The 9,389-nt window shown below is 37.5% G+C and overlaps 1 protein-coding gene across 2 annotated transcripts in view; it reads right to left on the minus strand.

Moving 5' to 3' along the window:
- Positions 1-8,819, minus strand: part of LOC121393320 (uncharacterized protein KIAA0040-like) — a 31,441-nt gene extending 22,622 nt beyond the window's left edge. The window contains exon 1 of one of the 2 annotated variants that reach the window (XM_041561496.1): positions 8,753-8,819. The gene's annotated coding sequence lies outside the window, so the exon portion shown is untranslated. The other variant, XM_041561495.1, reaches the window with a different exon arrangement.
- Between the last annotated feature and the right edge of the window lie 570 nt (positions 8,820-9,389).

Genomic DNA, 9,389 nt, shown 5'->3' on the forward strand with positions numbered 1-9,389 from the left:
TGTTTTACTGCATGCACTGTTATATTGTGGTTTTGGTACGGTTATACAGTATAAACGTGAAAGTCTGCATGGCATTATTCATGTGAAATGGGAATGTCAAATGCTTGATCCAGGGAATATTTCCGATCACCATTGGAGTCAGGAAAGAATTATTCCCTCTTGAGGCATAATTGGCACAGGCTTGAGGCTGGGTTTTTTGCCTTCCTCTGAATCAAAACAGTGGATATATGATAATGTATTTTAAGTTTTATTTATCACAGCAATGGTAACTTGTTAGAGTACTGCACTGGAAATTTAGAAGAGGGAGAAAGGAGGTTCTCTCCTGTGACTGCACAGTGACTTGATTGATACAGATGCTACTACTGCTTGTGATAGGTGACAGCCTGCTTGGATTTCCTATCATCAAGACACTGCAGATTCAGGACCAACAGCAGGGCTGCTGAACTTCTCACATGTTGGGAGATGCAGCTCCTGCTGATAACAGATTTTGGGAGGCAGTCTAATACTCAGTGGTGGATATAATGCCACAGTGATGATCTCAAGTCTTTACTGAGGAAAGGCAGAGCATTGTAGCGATTTTTTATTGAATTGAATATTGCCTTGGGGGTGAGGCTAGCAAGGTCCTATTTATTTGATAAAATGTGGTCATTTTACCATATTTCTGGCTGCTGGAGTTTCAGGAAGGAACAATTGAGGAGTCCCCTTGTCAAAGTCTATCTTTGTTAATGCAGCTGGGAAACATTGATTCAACTAGTTCCTCTCTATGTTATGTAGTGAAAAAGACATCTCCTTGGAAATTGATTAACTATACCTTGTAGGTTTTGAAAATAGTATCTCAAAAAATCCACTCAATCTCAGTAAGTTGGGCCATAAAACAATCATGACAACACACAGGGAAAAACACACACTGTACTTTCTATTATGTTGCCCAAAAACACATCTCCACCCTCCCCCAAAAAAACAAATCATATATTTCCAGTGTTTCCAGATCATATTTCCAGTGTTTGCTTTCCCGTAATGTTTTGCTTTCAAGTTGTATTACTGCATAAGTACAGGTGTGTGTGGCAAATCACTAGTGCAAATACAATCTTCTAACAAGGTACTTTAAATTAATGGTAACACCAAAAATGAAGGTGTTTTAAAGGAATGACAGTATAATCTTTTGTTGCCCCACACTGGTAAAACTGGTGTGTTTGCTTCTGAAACACAACTTCTGAAAGTTCGCGGGAGTCAAAAAAAATTGTCGCTGGCGTCCAAAAAAACGGGCGTCGGTGTCAAAAAATTGTGCACCCAGGCAACTTATGATAAAAGTGAATTCAGCTATGTTTGTCTCTCTCTCATATTCATATGTATCTATAGACCCAGTACAGATGAACTAGGTAAGAAGAGTTATTTTCGCAGACTGACATTGCGGCTAGAACACTAACTTTTTTGAAGCAAAGAGCAATACATAGACTTGTCTATAATAACACATGGTGGCAAAAAAGCACAATAGTAAGACATAGTAAAAAAGAAAAACATATACTGTATCTGAAAAACATCATAAGTATAAAAAAAAAAGTAAACCAATTAAAAGCATAAACACAAGTACAAACTCAATCCATCACTGAGCTAGTAACCAAATCTTTACTCCAAACAGCCCAATAAGTGGTATCTGACTGTGGCACCTTACAATAGCCCCTCAGGCATTTAAACAATTGCCAGTCTAATCCTGTCTTCAGCCAGCATTGATGTTTCCCCCTCCATTCCCCCCACCCCTCATACATGGTAAACCCAACTGCCACAGCTGTAAGGCTGGGAAGGAAGATACCCAGCAATCCTTGAGGCACTAACAGTTTATTTGCATATCAGTCGTGTTCACCACACTGACAGTATAGGGAGTTGAGCCAACCCAGCCCTGCCCCAGCAAAGGGAGGTCAAGCTGTTGGAGTATGCCTTGACATAGCTAAGTGGTGGACCAGTGCATTCATGTTGGCTTAGCATAGGGGCATAGCATGACATTGACACATATGGAGCAATGGCTGCTACCAGGCACCTCCTTTTCCAGCAATGAAATTCTTTATCCTTCTTTACATTCTTCAGGATTCTTTCACTCCGTCTTCATACGATCACCTGACATTCTCCATTAACACATGTACCCAGTAAAGCCACCTATCCACCCCCAGGCTTCACAAGGGCAATGTAGGAACTTAACCCTTTAAGTGCCAGCAGAATTTCCCATTTCAAATGCACATTTTGTGCTCTCTCACTTTAGGGGCATATCCTGGGGGGGGGGGTTTAAGTTAACCTAGGACAATTATAAAATCCACTTTTGGAGCAAGATTAAGAGCTCTAAATACATTTTTTGTGATGTAGGGGTTCATATCAGAAAAAATATTTTATATTTACACTTACCAGAAAAATATTTTATATTTACACAAAAATTCAAATGATTTGCCTCTTGAACGTTCCAATACCATAAACTGTATGTAAAGTTTTATGGAGATTTCTGACTTCTGTGGATAAAAAACTCCCAGCAGTATATTGCCAAATTTTCAAATCACTACAGTAGAATATAGTGTACTTTAGATTCCAGAGCAAAAACTCTAGAACAGTAAGTTTACCCATGGAAACCATATATTTTTTAAAAGAACACATTCTGCCTAATCCAAAGCAGGTAACCATGTCTTTCTGCTCCTAAGTACCAAGCATCGAAGCTTTTTTGAACCTTTTATAAAAATATATGAAAATTCACCTCAAAAGTTTCACTTTGCAAGTTTGTATCTCCCACACAAAGCATAAGGTTCCAAGAAAAAACATCCTAATTATGAATGCCACAGGTCCACTGAACAGTTTGATGCCCATTGTGCATAGGATTACCAAAATATCTGGATCTTAGAGACCGCAAAAGTTAGAGCATGCAAATTGTCCCAGTGGTCACTTAAGCTACTGAAAAATCAACACATTTCCTGCATTTCTGGGGTGTAAAAACACAAAAACATCTACATCTACCCCCAAAACTCTATATTTTTGGAAAGTACACATGCAACGAATCCAAAACCATGTCTTTCTACTCTAAACTAATGTCGAAATGCTTTCCCAAAATTGGCAGTTTTGATGAAATACCTGAAAATCACCTCAACTGCTTCAACTGTCTAGCAACAAGCTTCAACTGTCTAGCATCTTATCTCCCACAAAACATGAGGTACCAAGCATTATGAATGCCAAGGGTTCACTGAACACTTTGATGTCTTTTGTACATAGGATTACCAAAGTATCTGGAGCTTAGAGACCCAAAAATGAAGTTAACTCGTACAAATTGTCCTGGAAGTAACTTCAGCTACTGAAAAATAAACTCATTTACTGCATTTTTGGGGGTAAAAACACAAAAAATACATTGACCCACCAAAACTATATATTTTTGGAAAGTACACATACAGCCGAATTCAAAATGGGTAACCATGTCTTTCATAGTTGCAACGCTTTCCCAAAATTGGCAGTTGAAATACTGGAAAATATTTGCAAAGCTTCCAATTTCAATCATCTTATCTCCCACATAGCATTGGTTACCAAGAGAAAACATCATAAATATGAATGCCAGAAGTCCGATGAACAGTTTGATGTCCATTGTGGATTACAAAAGTATCTTGCATTTAAAGATCCCAAAATAAAGTTAGTGCATGCAAATTGTTCCAGAGGTCACTTCAGCTAATGACAAATCAACACATTTTCTGCAAAGAGGTAAAAACACAAAAAAACACATTGACCACCCAAAACCATATATTTTTGTTAAGCACATATTCATGAAAATCCAAAATGGGCAACCATGTCTTTCTACTCCAAACTACTGAGTTGCAAAGCTTTCCCAAAACTGGCAGTTTGATGAAATAGCTGAAAACCACCTTTAAGCTTCCATTTTCTAGCATCTTATCTCCCCCCATAGCATTAGGTACTAAGAGAACACATCCTAAATATGAATTCCAGGGGTCCACTGAACAGTTTGATGCCCATTGTGCATAGGCTTACTAAAGTATCTGGCACTTAGAGACCCCAAAATGAAGTTAGTGCATACACATTTCATAGCATGTATTTCTACTACCAAAATAAATACTGCCTGCTTTATGTGGGGTAAAAGTGGCAAATGAGTAAGTCAGTCCCAGAAAACCACATATTTTCCAAAAGTACACATGCTGTTGAATCCAAAATAGGTAAATATGCCTTTCTATGGCAAACTACCACACTGCAAGGCCATGCTAAATGTAGCGGTTTATATGAACATTCTGAAAATCGTCTTAACGCTTGCAATTTACCCCATTATATACCCCAGATTTCGTAAGATACCAACCAAAAACATCCTAAATAAGAACACCACGGGTCTACTGAATACTTTGATGCTTAATATGCATAGATTTACCAAACTATATGGCATACAGAGACCCCAAAATGAAAACAACACATATGAATTTTCACATCTAACACTCTGGCTGCTGTAATATGAGTTCCTGATATGTGTATTATGTGCCTTAAGACTCCCTAACAGTAGGAAGACCCTTTAAAATCATATATTTTCCAAAGTACACATTCTGATGAATCCAAAATGGGTAAATACATCTCTCTACAGCATTCTACCAAACTGCAAGGCCATGCTAAACATATCAGTTTTTATGAAATTTCTGAAAATTGTCACAAAGCTAGCAATTTACCCCATAATATACCCCAGATTTCGTAAGGTACCAACATAAGCATGCCAGGGGTCTACTGAACACTTTGGTGCCCAATATGCATAGAGTTTCCAAACAATCATGCATGTGAATTTTCACGGCTGACGCAATATAAGTACCCGGTATGTGTATTATGTGCCATGAGACCCCCTAACCTTAGGGAGAAAACCATATAGAAGTTAGTGCTAAGAGTTACAGGAAGCCATAGAAAACAATTTTTTAGGCTTCTCCATACTCAAAACTTTAGGTAAGTTATTCTGTTTGTATTTAAACAGGACTACCCTAAGGCCTCGGAAACATCCTAGGCCCAGTAGTGGCAGCAGTGTCTTCTGCTCTACTGCAGCCAAAAAGATTTTTCCCATTTTGAGGCAATTTGGAGAAACTTCAGCGGCTTTCTTTATTTCATTGCTCAATCTAGCATTTAAGCATGTTAAATTTGGACAAAACATTATTATTATTCAGAATGCTTGGGATGTGTGGTTTTCCAGACAAGGGATTTTTCAGCAGTTTGGATCTCCATATTTTAAGTCTCTTAAAAATAATTTAAATATTATTAAATCAATCCAATAGGATTAGTTTGCTACCAATATTGATTCATGCAGCTCAGTTAACATCGAGTACAAGGTACTGTTTTAGTGTTTTATTAACGCATAGAAAAAGAAGTCATTTTTAAAAATTTGAATTATTTGCTTGTAACTCTATGGGTGATGGCCTCCCCATAATTCGGAGCTTCCTGGATAATGGGTTTACAGGTATCCCATACCTATACTATGTATGTCGACATGTGAAGAAAGAGGATTCATGATAATAGTTTGTAATTCAATTGAAAGAGCTATTTACAGTAGAAACTACAGTAGAAACTAAGCTACTCAAATACTTATGAATAAGAGGGTAACGTAACAAATGATCAAAGTTTGCACTCTGTCCATTACCCAAATCAGCATTAAAGTTTACGGATTTTACATTACCCATTAAAAATATTGTATGTAAACTTACCCATTCTCTCTTTATTTCCTACAGTATATTCCCTTTTTCTTCTTCTACTGTTACTTCTATTTTTTTGTAAATGCATCTTAACAAACACGCATTCTCAGTACAGGCACACAGAAATATTGCCTATTCCCTTAGCTGATCCCAAGGGCCTATTTAGTATCTGTTTTAATTAGTGCAGATCAGTTAGGTTGTGCACTGCTGTTAACTCTACTACCAATTTTAATTTACATATGGGCCATCTGTTATCTAAAAGCACCGCTGGGAGCACAGCAGACAAAATGTTACAATTCAGTTTATCACGATGGCCAGATGTGCAGTACCGCAGTACAAGAATGGACAGCTCTGCGATTACATGAACACTATATAAACAACAACATAAATATGTAGGTATGACACATTATGTATTCATACTTTAAGAAACTCTAGATAGGCAAAGGAGGGAAAAAAATGAATTTAAAGTTCCTCTGGCTTTTGTGGGATTCTAATGTTAGCTCTTCTCTGTTTGAGCTGTTCTCTGTCTGTCACAATTTCTAATATCTTTGTATATTATGCTGTTGTATGTGCTTTTGGAAATACTGTGGTTTAACTAGATTTTACAGAGTCCACACAGGATATTAATTGTAGGCCCCCAAAATGTCCAGAGGTGATATTTTGCTAGATAAATTGCTAATAATTTAGGGGCCCATGGGGCCCCCAACTTCTCATATGACCCCTGCAGTCACAGAGTCTGCTCCCTGTGCTGTGACATGTTTTTTTAGCATTTTTGTACAGGTATGGGATTCATTATCCAGAAACCTGTTATCCAGAAAGCTCCAAATTGCTCAATGGCTGTCTCCCGTAGACTCTATTTTATCCATTTAATCCAAATTTTTTAAAAATAAAAATAAAATAAAAATAATTCCTTACCTTGTACTGGATCCCAACTAAGATATAATTAATAGTGGAAGCAAAACAATCCTATTGGGTTTATTTAATGTTTAAATTATTTTCTAGTAGGCTTAAGGTATGAAGATCCAAATTCCGGAAAGATCCATTATTTGGTCCCATACCTCTACAACTAAGAGCGATATGTGACAAAAAGTGTTATACAGTATATTACTGTGATCTTGTGTATCATGGTAGAGTTGCAATTGAAGGGAAAAATACAGAAGTAAGAATCACTATATTTTAGGGCATGGTGGCAAGATGGAGAGGAGTCCACTGAGAGGAAGAGATCCACCTGGATATTTCTTGGCATGCCATTCCAACACTGTCTACCCCCTTTCTAAAGTGCTTCCAAACACAGCCAGGGTTGTATTCAAGTGGGTAATAGCAGGTTTCTGTGCTCCAAAACAGAGTGCTTAGGCCTGTGACAAACCTGCGACAAAGAGGAAGACAATGTGTAAAATGCAAAAATCATTGTCCCCATTTTTGAAACTTTTCACATTGCCTTAGAGGTAGCAATCTATGATGTCATTTTTATATTAGGGAATAGTCCCTATGTCCTTCCATCTGCACCACCTTCTCTATGGAGCAAAACATACTGCAGTTTAGTTTTATTTTGTGCCAAAGCCTATGTAATGTGATCAATGGGCAAACAACCGGACACTAACAGGGTGTCTTACAGTTATTAGCAAGTCTGGAAGACTATAAAATATGGCAGGTCGAATTTTTTGCAAATGATCCTTCTATCTCATTATACACCTTATTAAAGTGTATTATTTCATTTCAACTGCCTAGCACTCAAGGTACAGAACATTGCTAGCATCATACTTAAGGAGATAAATTCATGCTGTGCTCACATGTAGCTAATACTATAAATGGTTTTTAAGGACTAGAAAGCAGCACAGTTTAGCAGAAATGCTGTAATCCACACAAATCTCTGTTTCTCCAGCTGTGGTCTGCCGTTTTCAGACGCTTTCTACATTCCCTAGTTCTGGAAGCCAGAAGACATTTTAACTTCAACCGAGACCTAAAAATAGAACTTGTCTTGTTCTCGGTTTTCTTTTAAAGGAAAAATATCAAGTTACATGAGGGAGAAATGGAAATGCATGTAAAGTAGGTCTGTGGGGCAGGATTAAAATGCTGTAATGCAGGTGTTGCAGAAATGGCCTATTACAGAAATGTTAAATGTTTCTGCGAGGCAAGAAAGCGGTTTAAGAGCAGTCAATTCAGAAATGAATGGAACCTGGCATATGACAGAAAGGTAGTAGGGTAATCAGTGTAAAATGAAAGGGATCTGCCCTTTCAAATGACATTGTTAATAGTTGTGCGCATATTTTTCCTAATAATGTCGCTGAACTCATTGCATAGGTGTTGCAGCCACATACTATTTTCACTGATAACATCTTGGTATTTATGAAGTTTAAATTTCATTTGCAATGCCTTTTAGCCCACTCAGACTAAAATATATGGTTGCATGCATGTACCTGGTTGGATATTTTTTATACTGCCATTATGAGTGACTGAAGTTTACCAGAGCACAAGTCACATGACTGGAGGTAGCTGGGAAATTGACAATATGTCTAGCCCCATGTCAGATTTCAAAATTGAATATAACAAAATCTGTTTGCTCTTTTGAAAAATGGATTTTAGTGCAGAATTCTGCTGGAGCAGCACTACTAACTGATGCATTTTGAAAAACACACGTTTTCCCATGACAGTATCCCTTTAAAGAAGAATGAAACATGAATGTACTTAAATGTTTTGCTGTTGAGAGCTGTTCTTAATGCAGTGCACATACAAACACATGCAGAAATATGCCCTCTAATAAAGGGTTAGTATAGATCACAAATTGCAGCATTACAACCTGTGACCACTAGGAGTGCTGTTTTAGAGAGAAAAATAGAAAAAAGAATCTACCTGCTTTCTTTCTGAACAGCCAGACATCGGATATGTTTTCTGACGTGAGTCTTTTATTTCTCTTCATGTCCCTTCAGCTGGCTTGCTACAAACATAGCAGCTGTTTATCTGTACAGTATGTCATGCTCTAGACTTTGATAATGGTGCCGTAAAAGAAACATATAAAGTGTAAAATTAAGTTTTCTGCTGTAAGTGCCAAATAGAAATAGTCTACTTACATGTATCTTTTCATAGCACATTCCACCGTTAGAGCTGAAAATCACAGTGTAACACCCTCTCCCTTAGTAACCCCTCTCCCAGTTAACTGCCTCCCACTCCTGCTGATTTGCTATCCACCCACACTGCTCAACTTTTGTTGACTATTTCAAAATCCATGCAAATACCATCCGCACAGCAATTCCCTTTGCCCTTTCTCTCTTCTCATTGCATATATCAAAAATGTCATCTTTGGTAACTGGGAATGAAACTTCACAGCTGCTGTTCTTCCACTTTTTACGATACATATTAACAATCCCTTACTTTATCATAGGCACAATGCAATAAGACAATGTAATACTATTTGATCCCACTCATTCCTGCCTTTAAGATATATAAATGACATATTCTTTTCACTTCCTGAGAAGATCAGAGAACATTTGTGCAACAGGAATTGCAGAGCCAAGGAAAGATAGATCAGGGGGGTTTAGGTGCTGGTGCGAAACATTCTCTGCTGAGATTGATGAATAGCAGTGGGAATATAATCTGCTATCAGCACAATCTTTTTCAAGAATAATACAATCTTAGGGAAAGCTCTATATTTTTTCAAATAGTTGCATTTTGCGTAACACGTTAGTTATTTTGGCTATTATGATTCCA

The sequence above is a fragment of the Xenopus laevis genome, chromosome 4S (genome assembly GCF_017654675.1).
Source record: "Xenopus laevis strain J_2021 chromosome 4S, Xenopus_laevis_v10.1, whole genome shotgun sequence".
Taxonomy (NCBI): Eukaryota; Metazoa; Chordata; class Amphibia; order Anura; family Pipidae; genus Xenopus; species Xenopus laevis.